The following is an 18,872-nucleotide window of genomic DNA, read 5'->3' on the forward strand; positions in this document are numbered from 1 at the left end:
TAATAACCTTGTAAAATTATCAAGTTCCACATTTATTCTATGTGAATCCCACTTAATCGCAGTGGGCCAGTTTAGGAAGAACTTCTGAGAATGAAATGAATTCTTTGTTCTTTTGCCTATGACAGTGAGTCACAATACTAAGGCAGGTCCCAAGCAGATATTTGACTCTATATAGAGTCAAACTCATGCAAGGCTCATTCTAGAAAATGGCCAGACTCCCAGAGCAAGACTACAGAGAGCTCTCAAGTCACAAGTGTTGCCTTCAAGGCCTTTTACAACTTAGTTCCTTTTTTCCTGGGCTTGTACTGTGGCTATACATGACCTTGTATCCAGATGGACTTGGAAAACCATATGCAGTGCTGCACAGTTATGATGACCTCCTAAAAATGCTCCTCACCTTCTCCCACATGCTGTCTTCTGCCTGAGGCACTGTTCCCAAATAGATCTATGCAGTTGCTAAGCAGTCTGCATATCCTATGTTAATAATGCTGAGGTAGGAGTCTTGTTTAATACCTCACCTACTCAAAGACAAGCAGACAAGTCATGAAGGATAGAGGGTGATAAATTTCATCACCCAGCCCAAGAAAGAAGGAAATAATGAAATCTAGTATCCTCAGGAAGCTATTATTCTTCTTGAGAGAACTGCCTCTTCTCTCTGAAAATATTGTTGGTATTTTCCCACACTAGGGCAACAAAAAGTGTAATGGCTGAAAAGAAAATTACTCCAGTGATTTTAATGTAAATAATAAGTTGTCTGTTTGATATTATTTAATTATCCATGAAACTCGTAATTTTTGGCAGAAACCTAGTGTACATGAAGGTGAAGCAAAGTTACTGACTTTGGAGCTAAACTGTCTCCAGAAGTCAGTCACTATCCCTGGGACTTCTTGATTAAGTCAGATGAAGCCTGGCTGAAGTTAGCAAGAAATACCAAATCATAACCTACCTACAAACTTGGATTTTGGAGGAAGATCAAAAGCCAATAGTTGTTGTAGCCACAGTATTAGTAGTAGTAGTAGTATTTCTTAAATGCTTGTTACATAATTGAATAGTCTAAAATATGCAGCATAATGAATATCTTTTAGAACTCAGCCTTCTGATAATCAGTTTCTGAGACACAGATTTTAAAGGCGATTGGGCAGGTGCTTGGTGAGATGTTAGAAAGTGTCTGTGAGATTAAAGTTTTCTTTGAGACTCATATTAGACATTTATCTGTGTAAGTGCCCCAACTCATTAAAATTCAGGTCCACAGGCCTTATGACTGATGGTGCCATCAGATTGTGCACCTAATCTGATGAAAAGCCAGGCAGTTTACACAAGGAATGGTTCTTCTCTTTCTTCATTGCCCCAGCCTCACGGCCTGTTTTCCTTGCACTAGTCTGAATGATCATGTAGCTGCAGACCAAAAAGAGAACAAACCCATTCTCTGTTGCCTCTTGAGATAGCACAGTTATTCAGCCCAGTGCAGAGGAGCATCAAGGTTGATACCCAGGTATACATACCTCTCTGATCTCCTTTTTTCAGTTTTCTAATGTTATTCAGAAAAGGCAAGAAGAAGTTAATGATTCAGGGTATTAAAGTAGCCAGTGGAGTAAGAAGTGGTGAGTGTGCAGTAAGACATTGCTGATGCTGCTCACCCACAGAGTAATGGGTTTGGACAGTCAGCTCCACCTGCACATCCTAAAGCAGGGGGCAGACTTGAAGTTTTGTTCTGGCCAGTGTGCCAGAACAGCCCAGCCAGGGAAGCCTCGAGGCAGATATGACCAGGGCACACTGTTTCTGCCTTTTCCCCTGGCCTTCTCACACCACTGCTCTGTCTGAAGCCAGGCTACCCAGCCCTCTCCAGGACAACCACTCTGGTTATTAAACATTGGAGAAAGACTCTCCTGGGCTGTTTCACAGCCTTTTTTAGGGAAAGCAGCATATTAATGTGATCCTCCCCAAGCCTCAACGTAAGTAGAAAATAATTTAATTCTCTCATGCCAAAGCCAACCAACCGGTCAACCCTAACAACAACAAAAAAAGCAGTAAAAACGTGGTTCTAACAAGACATCTGACAAACTGCAGTGCTTCCCTAATTATCTCCTTGTCATATCTGTTTAGTGTGAATCATGAATTGATACTTCAGCAACCAGGATCCAGTGGATGGAGCTTGTGCCCGCCAAGTCAGCCCGCAGAGCACGTCAGAGCAGAGCTCAGGCACATGAAAGGCCTTTTCCATGTTTTTCTCTGTGTGAGACTGGATCACTGAGACTGCCAAGCTCTTGGGGCAGGTACTACTGCTGCATCCACTACTCTTGATCCAGGACACCTGGATCCAGATTAAACACTGCCACAGTACAAAAACCAGTATCAGTTTCATGTTTCTCCTGTACTTTGCTCGCAAATGCCTTCATTACACTGCCAAAATTTAAAGACGTTTCAGTATGTCTTGAGATAAACTCTACCAGTTGTATCTGCAGCCCAGTGCTGCACTATATCTGTGATTGCACATAAAAAGTTTACTTGCTAAGTGCAGTTGTGTACAGTGCAAGTACAAAATACACATTAAAGCTGATTACCGAAGTTCACTCATCTTGAATCATTCAAGGTTCAAAATTTAAGCAGTAAAAGAGTAATTTTATTCCAGGCTTTCCCCATCAATATTATGGCATCATCCTGTGTGGGAGTTCCTCTACTATTATTGTAGCATAATACCTAACAACATAGTACAATTCACCTGTTTGCAATATATGTGGTATTTATGCGGCATATGTGGCAATGAAATTGATGAATTTTAGATTATGAAGTAGGAAAGAAGAGCTGATACCTTCACAGGCATAGACCTGGGTATTTTTTACTGCTGCTGTCATGCTCCTTCTGTGATCTTGGGCAAGCTACTCCTCTTCTGTGTCTTCAGACTCACAATGCACTTGGGTGGGCAGGACAACTGTTCATCTGGTAAAACTCTCAGGGCCTTAAGTCCTCCAGGCCTCAGTGTTACTGGACTTTAAAATGAGTTTAAAGTCATACCAGAACTGCCTATACATGTCAAAATTTACTGGCCTAAGTCTAGGGGTACAATTATGTGTATAGGCATATCAGAATATTTTGCCACGTAGAAACATCTTGCACTTGTTGCTTGAAATCTCCTTCCAGGAACGATGACTGGGTAAAAGCCAAAGAATCAGTTTCAGTTCAATCTTGCTTGCACAACACTTACCTGACTACTGTAAAGATCCTGCGAGCGGGCAGGAGGGGCTTGCCATTCCACATGTGAGCTCCAAACTTTCAGTCAGTTCCACTTTGGAGCCGACACTTGCAGATCCAAATGGAGTTCAAGTCCCAGGGACAGTGGCGTGAGGCTTCATTACTGTGGTTCTGACTGCAAAAGAAGCCTCTCGCACTGTAATGGCTTTACTCGCATGAATGAGGACTAAGTGCAGCAATACCTACGGGCAGGAGAATATCCACGTGTAAAACACCTGGGGATAGAGAGTGCTCTGTCATTGGGAGGTATTACAGCAATTACTTCAGTATTAAGACTAGACCAAGTCAAGCCTGAATCACCTGTAGCAAGCGGCAGGACATAATCCTGTTCCATCAGGAACTGACTTTAACTCCAAGTCCGACAGCATCCTCCGCTGTTCCCGAAGCCCCGCTGCCGGAACTCCCCGGCCGCTCCGGCGGGGCAGAAACGCCTTCTAAGCCCCAGTGACGGTGTCGGAGGGGGCTCACAGCGGGGGCGGGGGTCGGGCTAGGGCACACTGCGGCCGTGCCGTGCCGTGCCGTGCCGCGGCCGCTCTCCGGCGGCAGGCGCAGCGCTCCCAGCGGGACCCGGCGGCGCGGCGGCGGGGGCGGGAATTTGGGGAGGATCCCTGGCCGGGCCGGTGCGTGTGTGTATGTGAGTGTGTCCGTGAGTGTGCCGGTGAGCGGCGCGGGGCGCCTCCGGCCGCCTGACGCTAGCCGGGCCACATCCATCCCGATCCCGGCGCGGAGGAGCTGCCTGCTGGCCGCCCGTCACCGCCCGCCAGCCGGTAACAACTTCGCGTTCCCCCGCGCCTCTCCCCGCTCACTGTCCCCGAGGCCGGGCGGCTGTGCCCGCGCATCCTCCTCCTCCTCCTCCTCCTCCTCCTCCTCCGCGCTCCTTGCCATGGTGTTCCCGGCGGCGGGGCCGGGCGGCGCGGCGGGAGCGGCCCCGGGCAGCGGTGCTCCCGCTCGCCTCCCGGCATGATGGCGTCCCTGCGGCGGCCCGGCGGGGACCGCTCCCGGCTCCGAGTTGGTGGGTATGTGCTGCGCCGGGCCCGGCGGGCGGCAGAGTCCTTCCCTGCCGGGAAGCCGCCGTCCGGCGGCTCCGCCCCGGCCCCATCGCGGGGACGCGGCGGAGCCCCGGCCGGCCCGGGCAGGGGCCGCCTTTGTGTGTGCGGGAACAGCCCTTCGCCTCGCGCCGCGGCCCGGCCGCGTCCCTCTCCCTCTAATTTATCTTCTTTCTTCTTTTTTCTCCCTTCCTTTCTTTCCGCAGCCCCTTCCCCTCCTGCTTTTTTTCCCCCTCCCCTCCCCTTCTTTCTTCTTCAATGACAAATCTGCGCTTAGAGGTCAAGGAAAGTTCGCTTTTTTTTTCTTTTCCCTCTTAGAGGGTTTGGATGCTTGAGATTTTCCCCCTCTTCAGTATAGTTGTTTCATATACTTGTACAGCCAAATAATCTTATCCTGAATATAGATCTTTAAAGCTTATTAAAATTTACTGGCATGGAAATATTCAGTCATGCGTTCGAAATGATCTAGGCCAAATACTGACTTTTTTTTTTTTTTTTAATATAAACTGAAGTCGGAGAGAGTTCTGACTGAGGCAGGGTTGCTGTGATAGCTCTTTTGTTAGAAGATCAATCTGAAGAAGGTACATGGTCCGACCTTACAGTTTGCTTTTACAGTATCTGGATAATAACTGCTTATTCTGAAAATTAATCATTATTTTGGTGTATTTTAGGATAAGATGATGCTCACTGCATGTCTACAGTTTTATTTGGGGAAGTATTTTCACCAGAGCTTAATAAAAACTGTATTGTTAGAGCCAGATGGGGAGGAGTAAAAGTAAATGTGTATTTCAGATACAGGCAAATGGAAAAGATCATTGCCTGAAACATGTCAGTGTTTAATGGATGTCAGTGTTCAAAGATACTGCACCTTAAAACTAACATGCTTCTTAGGAAAGAGCCGTCATAGCTGATAGTTTGAATCTGTTTTGCACACAGAGGGGAAGTCAGAAAAAGAAAACTTGTTTAAAATTTTTTCTTCCAATAATTATATGTATTTTCAAGCAGCATTCAGGAGTAAGAATAAAAGCAGTAGCTTACCCAGCCCATGGAGAACACTTTTCTTTGCAGGTGTGTGTCTGTAATTCCTCATGTGGCTGACTGCATGCACCTTGTCATGTCAAACAATAGGAGCAAATCATGTGAGGGAACATAAGTTCGGCTTATTTTTTTTCTTGTGAGTAATGACTTGGCTGAATTATGGGATATGAGTTTTTAGTTGCAGCTGATTAGTGTTTAATTTCCCCCTTAAACCAGAGAGCAGTGCTATGAAGGTTTTTCAAGGTTCCCATTGGATTTTAGTGCAGGTTTTGGGTCCTTACTTCTCTGTTATGACTGGAAGAACATCAGTATGAAAATGAGAGCGATTTGGCCCTTTTGGGAGTCCTTGCTGTGGTCTTAGGGCTGAAGTCTTGCAATTTACTTCACTTGAGAGAAGTAAAGACACTTGAGAGAAATTTCCCTTGATTTGGGTGATCCAGGAGGCTTCCACAGCTATGAGAAATGATCAGTTCGAGGCTGATCAGGTTACCCTAAGGATAGGGATTTGTCCTTGCATCTGTTTTGACCCCGTTACCATTGGGTATGTAATCAAATACATTTTTTTCCTACTCTGTTCTGTTCAACTTGCTTTTTTTGTGTACCCTTGAAGATGTGATGATCTGATACATTTGAGACAAGTGACTGAGTAAACAGATGGAGATCTTTCTGTTTTCATATAAATAGCAACTATCAAATCAAATATTTGAAACTGGTGAGTTTGGTGTTTGCTTTTCCTCTGTAGTTTGAAAACAGAAGAGTTGAACATGAAGAAAAACAATACAACGGTTAATAAAAGTGCTACTTGTGTTTCTGAGCACTGGAAAATTATTCAGATTAAACTATTAATTTCTTTGCTTGCTATAAAGATTTAAATTTTAAAAATGAAGGGGTTATGACTGTTTTGGTTATTTTTTTTTAAATTAAATCACGAATGCACTGGATATTACATATTGCCAGTATTCTGCTCTGTGCAGCCCAAGCTGTGTGCATAAAATACCATTTGAGTAGTCTTACAGGCCTAATGGAGGCATCATCTCAGCTTTATAAATAATGTAAGTTGTGTATAATGTGGAGTCCTCAGAGACTGCAGAGAAAGCATCATTACCAGCCTTTTCAACCTGCTGGAGATCTTAAATTGATTTACAGCACTGAACTGGTGCAAAATGATACATCAGGATGACACAGGGTCAACCTGTAAAAGTCTATGATGTGAGCCTGTTAGTTAGGTCATCATAATTAAACCATATTATAAGGGCAGCGAAGCAAGTGTCTGTGACATGTCCCATTGTGCTTCAGATACGGCTGGTTTGAGAATCAAATAAAGAGAGCACCATGTGTATTATTTAAATTATGCAAAGAGTAGTTGAAATTAAAGTTTGTGGCCCTGTGAAGAGTAAAAGCTGAACCAATTTAGGTTGACTCTCAACCTCTTCCTTGCAGTTATTAGGAGCTGAAATAGATGAAGGAATATGCAGCCACGGGATGTATGAGTGGGGAAGTGGTTGTGAGTGAATCTCTGAAATTTATACATCCTTTTTTTAAGGATCAGCTAGACTTTACCTGCAGACTGTCCTATCAGATACCAAAGGAACAAACAGGCAAACAAGCCAATTGTTTGGCTTTTTTCCCCCTAGTATTTCTACCCTACTGAATTTTGTAACTGCCTGTTGAAACATTCCTGCAGATCTGAGTTCTTGTATAAGACAGAGAATTTTAGTGATTTCTTGAACTATATGGCCAAACTTCTTCTAGAACAGAGTTTGTAATTTTGAATATGAGTTGGCATAGGTCACTTTTCTTAGTGAAGACAACCGTGGCTTCAGATTTGTGTTTTCCTCTAACAGCCCTAGAAAACAGCATGCCACAGTTAGTAAAATGTTTGCTAAATACTCAGCATCTTAGGTTTTGCTGTTTCTGCTGCTAAAATCACTATGATGTGTTTTGGGAAAAGTCCTGCAAAAACAAATTTTTTTTCTCTTTCTGCTAGTCAGTGTGCTGCCTGGGGATTTGAGAGTTTTGCATTTGTTAGTGTTTAAACCAACTCCTCATACCTGAAGTGGTGTGAGTTTTTAATCTCCTGAGGTTCTTCCAGCCCAGAAAGAAACGTACCTTATTTTTAGTCATAAATATAAGTAAAAAAATAATTTTGAGGCATGCAAGTGAAGCAGACAAAATAAATGGTCACTAGTGGTAAGAGATTTATTAGTCTCCAGGTTCAGTTGCACCTCAAGAGCATGTGCTTTAGCTAATGTGTTTTTTGAGTGGCAGATAAAAGAATTAAAGCTCACTTTGGAGTGCAGTGGCTTTTAAAATGTGGATGTGGAGCTGTCTTCTTCTGTGTCAGTGCAGATGAAGAAACTACTGTATTGGAGAGAGAGCCATAAAATCTGTGAAAATCAAAGTCAGATTGCACAAATTGCTTTATGGTCAATGAAGTGATCTGATGTGTGTAGGATTTGGTTTTTGTTGGTTTTGTTTCTGGTTATTTTTTTAATTCCTGTTTTAGGTTTTCATTACCAACTCACTCAGTTTTGCTTTCAGAGTGGGGAAAGGTCTGTTCTGCCCATAGAAGCTTCACTGTTTTTCCCTGTAGTCATAGCAGACTAATGTTCTTCCACTGGCCTTTCTTCTGTGTACAGTAAAAAACTGAATGCATACCAGTCTTAATAATTAAAAGATGATATGTAGTTCCTAGAAGTTTTTCTTTGAAATATACTGGGTGGAAAATTTGAGTTTAAAATACAAAGCCCAGATTGGCAAGCGAGGTTTGAAATGCTGGTGACTTACAGGCTCATCTACACAGGCATCTTGCAATTCTCAAGCTATTTTGCCCAACCTGTACAACAGCAGAGAGAGAGTTTTTACATTAGAATAGAGGGTTTTGCCTGGGATGGGAAGCAAATGATTGTAAATTGATATTTTTAAAGTTTTAGTGTTGCATCCCCGCAGTCTGGGGTATAACTGTTTCCATTGGAATGTTGCTACTCTTGAAGATTGGAAATAACCAGAGAAAATGTTCGATTGGGCCTTCTGCAGAGGGCTTTACAGAGGGTGGATTCGGGGTGAGGACACCCTTGGCTAATGGCTGTCACAAAGATCCCTATCCTCCTCCGCAGACAAATGGTAATTTGCATTACAGAAGCTTTTTCAGGTTGCTGTGTATTTGAGTGGGGGACACCCCATGTGTTTTTTAACGGGATAGATAAGGCAAAAGCTTCATAAAGTATGCTGATTTCCAGGAATGAAAAAATTTTCTAGAATGACCCCAGACCATACAGGATTCTCTCCCTGCATCCATTTGTCACCTGCATGTGTTGGCACTGGAAGTTCCTCCCAGTTTAATGGGAACACTGAGCACAGTACTCCTAATTAGACTGTGTGAAGTCAAGTGTTCCACACTCCGTTGAGCTGTGGAGATGGGTCCATTTGTATTATTTTTTTATTTTGGGAAAGGTGGAAGGATATGTCAGGAATTGTGGCAGTGGGTTTGTTCTGCTGGAAGGGTTGTGGGGCTGTAGTGCCACACAGCAGGTGGGTTGAGCCATCATTAGATTCTAAAGGGTTTTCTGCAAGCAGGGATTGCTTTGCTCAGTTGTACTCTTCCGGTGACTGCTGTCTTGGGAGACTGTGTAGAAGCTTAGTTTAGATCAAGAGTTGAAGCTTTTTTCTTTCTGTCTCTAGACTTGCCAGTGTAGGGAAGCTGGCCAGTAGAGTTGTTCTGGATACTTGCACAATTTGGTTGTTCTGACATAACTCTGTAATTGTTCCGGACTACGTATTCCAATATGTGTTATCCACTCGGGAGAGTGATATTAGAACAGATGTCTCTTCCATTTGGTTCTTCCCTCATCCATTCTCCAGCATGCACAGGCAAAGTCTAGAGTACAAGGAGAAAAACAAATTATTTTTAAACATGCCTTTATATAAGTCATTATATTTAGGCACTGTTCAAAGCAGTATCATCCAAACCCAACAATTATGTTGAGTTGGCATGTAAGCAAATGATTAATGTGGTTCACCAGTGATTTCTGAAGCATTATTTCATATTTCTGTACTTATAAAGGGAACACTCTTCCCAACATGGCAGCAGATGAGACTGTCTAAGCCAGTGTAGACAGTCTGAATTATAGCACTTAATGGTATTCAGAAGTATATCACTTGTTGCATGTTTTTGTCATTAAAACTACTAAAATGCCAATCCACATCAAAGTCATCTATGGGCTATCAATCCAATACTGGGTAACTTGAAAATAAGATACCCATTAAAATTTTTTGCAGTGCTGAAGTGATTATAGACGGAATCATGAGAGTTGTCGTCGACTCCTCATGTCTTTCCCCAGCATGGGTGTAAGAATCTTTTCTGCCCTCCAGTTTTGACTGATGGACTTGCTTCCTTCAGTACTTGGAACTTGTTTGTGGGGAAGCTGAAAATATAGGTTTCAGCTCAAAACAGATTTCATCCCTGAGTAGAACTTGGATTTCAGGGTTTGCAGCATTACAGAGTTTCTTCTACAGAGGTGGTAAGACTGACGTATATGTTTAAGGACGTATCTAAGTAGATGAAAGCAAAAAAACATATGTGCACACACTTGACACTTCTGTAGCAGGCTGAGACATTTCCCATGTGTTTGGGGAATCTTGTATGTTCAGATTGATTGGTGCATGCAGTGACTCTAGCTGATGATACCTTTACTTGGTTTTCTTTCTCACTTTGTTCTACGCTGCAAACTGGTACCTCATTCTTCTGTGCTGACATGAAAATTTAAATTACTGATATGGCTTTCTTGTAAATAATTTCAGATTTGTGATTTCAAGCATTTTAAGGCATTGAAAATAATATCAGCATTCTATCTGGTATAGCATGTTGAAACCAGGGTATGAGACTCTTTAAGATATTTTATTCTTACAGTGGTGTATATGTAGGATCCTTCAAGTGTATAGGTATGCTGTATGTGTGTGTCTGCACAAATGAATACCTAAAATAATAGTCGCTGCTGTTGAAAGTTAAATTGTTTGGACCAGATAAAGGTATGCTACACCTATATATAGTTGAGAAGAGACTGTAAATTTGTCAAGGTCTGTGTATGTAATAACTATTTATATATAAATACTTAAATGCCATTTAAATGCTTAAAAGCTTAAAATCAGTTTTGGTTAATGATGAAATAAATAACTGGAGAATCATGTTACAACAAATTGTGGCTTCCCCTTAAATGTGTTCCTAAGGGTAATAGGAGGAGGAAACATCTGCTGTTTGGTCAGATGCTGTTAATGAGCTGCATATTTGACTTCATTCTGCCAGTGTATTTCACCTTTGTATCTGTTAGGTTTCAATTGAATATTGACATGGGAGGATCAAGTGCCCTTGTTGTCTTACATGCATCTTACTAGTAAGGACTTTGGTTCAACTGATCTGTTGAGGGAAAAATATGTAGCTTGTAACCAGACATGTTTTCTGTGGTAGGGGAGAGAGGGCTCCCAAATTTTTGTCAAGATAAACATGGTAATATGTGCAAAAGTGAGCATGGAAGGTGGTGTGGAACTGACATCTCCTGCTCTTGTCAGTTGATGGTTTAATTCTCTGGGATGTCCCTGTGATTTTTCCAGAATTATATCCTGAAGAATCGCAACAAATATATGGGTTGGGTTCTTTTGTTCTCTGTTGTTTTTGAACTCCTTGTCCTTTTCTTTCTAGCCCTCCCAAGATGTTGTAAAACAAACTGCTAGTGGTTTGGTAAGACAAAATAGTTGGCAGAACACCCTTGCTCACTGTTGGCCAGTTGTCTTTTTTCCAAGGGTTTCCGAGCTGTCTTCCATGAAGCAAGAAATTTACTTTTAAGTTAGGCCACACACTAGCACCTGCTAAGGAGTGTAGAGTCTGCTCCCAGGTCCTGAAAGTTACTAAAACTGGGTCATCAATAAAACACAGTCCTGTTTGATGAAGGAAGGGGCCTCTGGAGGTCATCTGGTCCAGCCCCCTGCTCAGTTGTGGCCATATAGGTTGCCCAGGACCATATTTGGATGACTTCTGTTTTTCCAGTTGTGTGACAACTGCTCTGTTGTTGTGTCCCAACCGTGAATAAAGTAGATTTGAAACTTATTTGAACCTCAAAAGACCTGCCAACATGTACATGACGGCTTCAGGGATTGCTACACGCATAATGCCATTACACTGGTTAATTTCAAATGTGTGGTAGTGTTTTAGGAATCCCAAACACATCTAAAATGTGCTTGCTTCCCTGTACAGGGAGGGAAGGGAGAGATAGGATGGACAGAGACCCAACTTGAGTGGAGGTCTTACCATGAGTCTCCAACATTCAAGTCCAAAATTTCATCTCCCTTTACACAGTCCCTTGCTCTTGTCAGACACTTTTTTCTTTTTATCACTAAGAAGATAGATATGTGATAGATAGATAGAACAGACCTTGATTATGTCATCATCTTAGTTCTGCTAATTACCTGGTGAATGCAGTGATGAAGTATACTAATTTGAAAAAGTGAATTTTGACCTTGCTGAATGTCTTGGAAAAGCTGACTTACATATAGGTTGCCATCTTGACTGTTGCAGTTTCCTGTTCTGCATTTTTGCCTGCTGCTGGCTTTACAGTCTGGCATATTTAATAACAGGCCCTTTATTATCTGTGGTAGCTAGTGTCAGTGTTAAGTGCTTTCTCTTGGATGTAGGGCCAAAGGAAAAGTCTTTGTCTTTATTAGCTTAAAACTTAGGATAATGCAATTATAGTTTCTGTAATGTGTCGTATTCTGTTTCACGTGGAAAGTGTTTTATAAATGCTCTCGGGTTAAAACTCTGCAGTGTGTGGTATTTTTGGATAGATGGACATGAAATCACTCTTTTTTTCCCAAGTTTGCTGTGTAGTTTCTGGAGCAGAAGGCAGTGGCAGTAGAGGGGGGGTTGAATTGCTGCTGGAGTGTTTGGTTATTCAGAACCAGCCAAGGCAGGGCTCCTTGCTCTGGGGATGAGAGCAGGTTTTGCAAATCAGCTGAAGTACTCCCGTCTCAGTGTGAGCTCATCTTTGACCTGGATTTCACTTAAGATTTGAGGGTGGCAGCTCCCTGAGATGGAAAGAACTCTTAAGAGGTGGGTTTCTCTCAGTCCCAGCCACTGATTTCTTCGTGTAGGCTGGCGAGGTGGCTTTGGTGCTCTGAGCTGATCCCGCAAAAGGTGTTTTTTTTTGTTTATGTTGGTTCTGCCAGGTTAGGAGGTGAGCTGACTGGCAGGTAGAGGGGAAGTTATGTTGCACTACCCGGGCTGGCGCAAGGGAGTAAAGGGAAACCTTTTCTCTCTGGGTGGGAGCGAGCCCTTGGGGCTGCTCATTGGCTTGTGCACCGGTGACCTTGCTGGCCCAAGGCAGCTGCTGGAGGTAGCCAGTCACAGGCGAGTGCTGTAGCACTCCCAGATGAAGACTTCCTTAAAGTGCTTGCCAAGGGAAGGTCTAATTTACAGGGTTTTTTACTTATGTTGGTGATTAGCCGGGAGAGACTTGACTGCCAGCAGTTACGTCAGCCACAAAGCCCCAGTGTAGCTCTATTGGCAGGAAAACGACAGTGATTAATGGTGCAGTATCTTTTATGGGGGGTGAGGGAGGACGAATGAAGAGTAACACTTAAACAAGCTTTCCTGGTCAAGTGCTGTTTTGCTAGTATAAACTGCAAGCTGTCTTAGAGATGTTTTTCTAGTTTAATGCAACTACATGAGCAGAACACATCTAGTGCATGTCCTGTGTGAGACAGGGCAAGTGTTTTTCCTCAGGAGGAAAAGAATGTCCAAGTTTAACTTCTTGGTAGTAGAAACTTTATTTTCCTCTTTAGAGGATGAAATTACTTGAAACAATTGGCAAACTGGGTACAGTTAGCAGCATTGTCAAGAAATCAGAGAAAAGGCAAATACTAAATCCACTAAAACCCCTTCTGTAAAGGCAGATTGGTGTTGCCAGAAATCACTGCCAGTGATGACAGTTAGGACACCTGAAGCTGATCTGTGCTGTGAGCCAGTGCAGTGTTTGTAACTTTCCTGGGTTCTGCACCACTGCATAAATCACTTCCAAATTTTTGGCTTTTGATCCACTTTTCTCAAAAGATATTTAGAAAGCATTTGTTTTGGTGCTATATGGTAAATGTGTTTTAAAGCCCTTACTCATTTTTGTTGCTTGAATCTTTGTAGTATATTTCTTAACATTAAGGAATTAGACTATCTGCAGATTTAAAATACAAACTGTAGGTATTTCCCTAGTAGCAGGATCTACTACTTTTCCTAGTGCTGGAACGAGGTACCCACTGAATTCCCTTGTAGCCTTCTGCTATGCTGGAGAACTCTCCGGAATATGGGAATCTGACTGTAACATCTTTTTTCATTTTTATCTTTGGCTTGGCTAGAGACTTCTTTGCAGAAAGCATCAGCATAACTGGCAAAAATGCTCCAGGGCTATTTACTGCAGTTGACAGGATAACTGTTGCCCTTCTCCCCACCAGTTTATCAGGAATGACTCTTGCTCATGGTCAGACCCAATGTATCTCCTGTGGTTTGTGAGTAGGGAGCAGATGAGAAGTGGCAGGCTGCTTTGGCTCATGTCTGATATCCCTGATTTTTTCCCTCACACCTTTGCCTGCCTTCTTACTTTCACTGATTTGGGACATGAGGACTCTTAATCTTCCAGGCCAGCCAGCAGTCAGGGTTGTTTGAGCCTAAAGACTTCTTATCTTGGGAGCTGGGGTGTGCTGGTTTCAGCCCCAGAATTAAAGACATCTATGGAATAGCTAAAAGACAAGGAGTCTGAAATCTTTGTGTGTGCTTTCTGTGCACTAGCTTGTAGCCTAGAAGTAAGTAGTCTTGGCGAGCAACTTTGAATCTTGGAGTTCTTCTGTCCATCCTCAATGCCAGGCCAGCTGTGACTGTTTGTTCAGTAGCAGGCGGCAGTGGAAAATTTGGAAGCATTATGGCTGTTTTAAGCTAGCCTGCTGCTGACCTTGCAGAGCACAGGGTGTTTGGAAAATGCTGTGTTTCAGTGTCTCAGCTGTAAGAGACTTGCAATTTTGCAAAACTTGACTTTTGAAACTTCAAACTGGTCTCAAAAAATTATGGTGGAGTGATTAATAGGCTGTCTTATTGCCATATGCAGAGCCATACAGGCTCTGTTAAGAAGAAAAGCTTGCAGATGAGGGAAGGGTAATGAGCAATTTTTTATATGGCTTGGTTCCTCTTCCAAAAGTCATGAAAAGCTTACAGATAACCAGGGAATCAGACAGACAGATTACAGCCCTTTTCTCCTGTTGTAAAACCTCTGTATTCCCAGTAAGCAGTGTAGGAGGATATCTCCCACTTCCTTTCAAACTATGCTGTTCCCAACTGCTGTATTAGCTATCAGTTCCTATCTGTGGGTTGAAGCCTTTGTACAGAACACTCCAAAGCCTTGATCTCAGTAATATGAGAAAACAGTTTGACGTGAGATTCTGCAGATATTCTGGCACAGGGTTGTGACAGCTGCTTTTGCCTCATCCCACAATTTTTTGGATCTTTCTGACTCGTGTATGTCTGCACCCTTGTTTTGCCTTTTGGAGGGGGAAAGGTGTGTCTGTGACTTCTGGGTCTGTTTTTGGTGTAGGCACACTCAGAGTTGTACCTCAACTGCTGGTAAAGGCTGCCATCAACCCTTTATATGTGTTTGTGGGTGTATTTTAAACGTTAACCCAAAGTGTCCTTGACTTGGTCTCAAGAGGATCCTGACTTGTGCTTGCCTGTAAATCGTAAACTTTAAAGAGTTTAATTGTCTTGTGTGGGAGCTGAAAGGGCATCTATAAACACTGTGATCTTCCATTTATAAAGAGTCTGTGACTTAGGATGGCTTGATAAATACCAAGGAACTGCCAGGGAGTATTTGCTGTGATAGGTTGTGCAGCTGCTCTTCAGTGTCCTGAGGACCTGGAGCATGCTGGGCTTTGTGTCATCTGAAGTCCTGTCCTGGTTTTCAGTGGGCCACTTGTGGCATGCTGTAATTAAATAATGTTTCACTGGATGGTGGAAGTCTGGCAAATATTGGTGTTTGTGTCTGAGTTGTATAAACTTGGCTTGGAAAGCTTTGTCATCTTTAAACACTTTCTCTGTCCAGAATGGTAGTTTTGAATTGCAGGGCACTTGATGAAATTTGACGTGGACATTTTAAAGATGTGAAGAAGGTACAGCGTTTTAAAAGTTGTTTAAAGGCAGAAAAATAGCTGTTTAGTTTTTACAGATAAGGCAAAAACCAGGAAGGCTGGAAGAATCCTTTAAAACGAGGAAAGCTGGAGGAATCCTTTAAAAAACATTAAAGCATGCATCTCATGAAATGCACTGAAATGTCTTTAGCATTGGCAAACTGACTATTCTTATTTCAGGTGCATAAATGATGGGTGGAGGACTCATTTGTGGAAAGATTTATTTAATTTAACAGCATTATTTTTTTGGTTTAATTTTCATCAGTTTGTTCTGCTTTGCTGAGGCTTGACCCAATAAGGGTCTTTTATTAGTGAATAAGTAATTTGTCTTCTCAGTTTTTGTCATCTTTTGATTTGGTGAAGGATTCTGCTTTAAAGCTGGGGATCTTGAGTTGTAATTTAACGTCTTTACTTAATCTGACAAATGAGGTCTGGCTCACAGTCTTTAGAAGTGCTTTGATGCAGCTGATGTAACTGTATTGGTGCAGGCTCTTGGTGAAACGAATCATTTGTAGGAACAGTGACTTGCCTCAGCTGAGCATAACTGGAGTGCATTTGGTGGGGTTCCCCTCCTTAAAATGTACCCTATTGGAGCACTGCACTGGCTGGGGCTGACAAATCCCTTTTTAAATTCATGCAGTCTGTGCTAGACTGTCCTGTTGTCTGAAGACAAAACACATCTTGCATTTTATGAGCTTCACTCAAAAAATTTGATGTCTGAGTGGTGACAGGCATTTTTCTTTCTTTTCTGTTTTAAAGGTTTTCCTTTGTGCTGCAGATGTATGTTTTAACTGCCTAAAAAAAACCCTGAAAGTGACATGTCAGTAAATTTTCCACATCTCACCTGTGAAGGAAGTTCCTCCCGCCCTGTGCTGATGAATTGGAGGGAAATGCTTTTTTCAGCTGATAAAAGAAATAAAATTCCATGCCCTTCCCAAAGGAGGAATTCAACAATTGGACAAGTGATGTGGGACCATGTGTTGGTTTGTAAAAGGATATAGTTTGTAAAGATGTTTCCTTTGATGCCTGTGATGAATATGGATGTGTTTCCCTTGGAGAGGGTTTTGATTAAATTATGCAATTAGAGCTGACCAGACAGATCTAAATATAGGAAGAGGTTTCAGTTATCCTGCCTTTGTGTGTATTAACACACCCACACAGATGTGTGTTTGTTATTGTTGTAAACAACACCTGTTTTCTAAAGAAAATTCAAAAAGTCAGGAAAGGGAATGGTCTTTGTGGAAAAAGGGAGTTACACAGGAGTTTTATGATGAAAGGGGAAAAAAAATCTGTTTCCCCCAGATTTTTCACCTTTTAGAAAAGGTCTTCTTACTTACTTTGATAGGTGGATGTTCACAAAGCCATGGGCAGTGCTGCAGACTGGTCTTAGAGATTCTCCTGCATTTTTCAGGACTTGGTCTATGTCATCTAACAATGCTGACTGAAATCCTTGGCTGCTCCTGTACTCCTGAGTGCTCTTAGTGTCCTGGTGGGACAATGTGTGGAATTTAAGTACACCACAATACAAACGAAATGAATAAACTTGCCCCAAAGATGCACAGTGAAATACCCACTGTGATGGCTGGTAATTCATAATGTCTCTTGACAACTGTTTCTTTGGATGTGTTTTTCTTTTGAATGTCTTGTCATAGTTTGAGGATTTCTGTAAGAAGCCTTTAGCTTGGAGACAGTGAAGAGTGAAGAGTCTCTTCCTACATAGGATGTAGGGGAAAATAAACAACACCTTGTGAACACTATTCTGGCAAGTTTTGTGATTCACAGCCTTGTATTCATCTTATAGGTTATTTTAGTGAAGTTCATATTTTGCAATCCCATCTGTGCCAGAGTTTTGACTGAATCATCAAGTTACAGTTCCTTCCTGACCTTGGTTGAAGTACTATGCTGCGGTTTTAGAGATAATCTTTGAAAGCACATCCGATTCAGTCCGACTGCTTGCTGACACCAGAAGGGATTTGTGCACACCTGGGTGGAAGTTTTGATCTATCCTACTTGTCCTAGCCCTGCTGTGTACCAGGCTTACCCAACTTCCTGAACAACTATCTTGGCAAACTTGGTTTTAGTTTTTTTCAGTCTTGGCAATATAAAATATATGTAAAAGAAACATGGCAAGGATACCAGCAGGCAGTAAAGGTGTTTTGTGACTTTGTGGAATCACACGTGCATCTGAATGCAAGAATGAGTAAAATTCAACAGTGTGTTTCTCATCTCTGGTGAAAAAGCAGGATTTGAGGATCTGGTGATCATTTAGGAGGCTGTATAGTGTTAGTGTTTTTTGTAAACATGGTGGAGATAAAATTTATGAAGAATGTGGTGTTTAAATTTGCTTTCAGGAGTATGGTTTTAAGTAGGTCAAAAACAGTTGCAAAGGTATTGGGAAGAAGAGTTCTTAACCAGGACAAGGGCAGATCTAATTGTTTATGCATGTCTGCTAAAACTGGGAAAGAGCCTTTGCCATGTGCTTTTCTCACTATGATAAACTTGCTTAGAAAGACTTCTATTGTATTGTAACACAGGATTTGGTATCTAATGTATGGAAAGCAGGTTTTTTTCTGGGGAAGCAACAGCAAAGTTACCATAAATCTGGCAAATCTAGTACCTTCAAATCTAGAAAACCTGTAAGAATTTGCTGTTGTCCTACTCCTGCAATCATGAGAGTTGAGGCTTCAAGGGCAAGGAGCAGTGCCTTGTCTGCCAGAAGCCAAGTGGGGAGGTGGGCGGAGGAAAAGCTGCGGTTCACTGTAGAAACTGGCCGAACACTGTGTTCTTGGTTTGAACTTTGGGGAGCACTGGGAAGGAGCTGGCAGATCCTAATGGTGTAAGGTTATCCATTCATGCTCTGGACTAACAGGGCAATGGGCTTTTTGGGTTTTTGTTGCCCTCCTCCCCTCCACAGGTAAATCCTACATTGCCCCTGCAGTTTCATTTTGCTTTCCCCCCATCTGCCGACCTAAAGGGTGGTTGTGGGTATGTGACAGGACTTTCCCTGTGGACTGTACAGGATACATGGGAGATTTTCTTGGAAGGGCAGTCCCTCAGCCAAATAGCATGAGGGATGACCCAAGAGGAGTTCTGCCAGAGTGGGTATTTTGGGCTGTAACAGAGATTACTTTGCAGAACAGGCTGCAGATACCCATCCTCCTGGCCCTTGCTGGGTCTAAGTAAGGAAGGGAGTCTAATACAATGTCAGGAAAAGCCCTGCCTACTCTGTTAGGTATGATGAGATATTTTCAATACCAGTGTCTTCCTCTTTCCTTGAAAAACGTGTTGTATATCAGAACACAGGTTTCTGTTATAAAGTTGTTTTTTGAA

At 42.4% G+C, this 18,872-nt stretch overlaps 1 protein-coding gene and 1 long non-coding RNA gene across 7 annotated transcripts in view; one reads left to right on the forward strand and one right to left on the reverse strand.

Moving 5' to 3' along the window:
- The window catches only part of SMAD1 (SMAD family member 1), a 105,225-nt gene that overhangs the window by 58,707 nt on the left and 27,646 nt on the right, over positions 1–18,872 (forward strand). The window contains exon 1 of one of the 6 annotated variants that reach the window (XM_072928694.1): positions 3,755–3,869. The exons of 2 other annotated variants lie outside the window; for them this stretch is intronic. The gene's annotated coding sequence lies outside the window, so the exon portion shown is untranslated. 3 more of the 6 variants (XM_030271863.4, XM_030271865.4, XM_030271864.4) reach the window with 3 other exon arrangements.
- LOC140683996 (uncharacterized) lies at positions 2,599–3,763 on the reverse strand. Its single transcript, XR_012055757.1, has 2 exons — positions 3,550–3,763; positions 2,599–3,464 (listed from the first exon to the last, which is right to left on the reverse strand). It is a non-coding gene; the product is annotated as an uncharacterized lncRNA (long non-coding RNA).

Source organism: Taeniopygia guttata, chromosome 4 (assembly GCF_048771995.1).
Source record: "Taeniopygia guttata chromosome 4, bTaeGut7.mat, whole genome shotgun sequence".
NCBI classification, from domain to species: Eukaryota; Metazoa; Chordata; class Aves; order Passeriformes; family Estrildidae; genus Taeniopygia; species Taeniopygia guttata.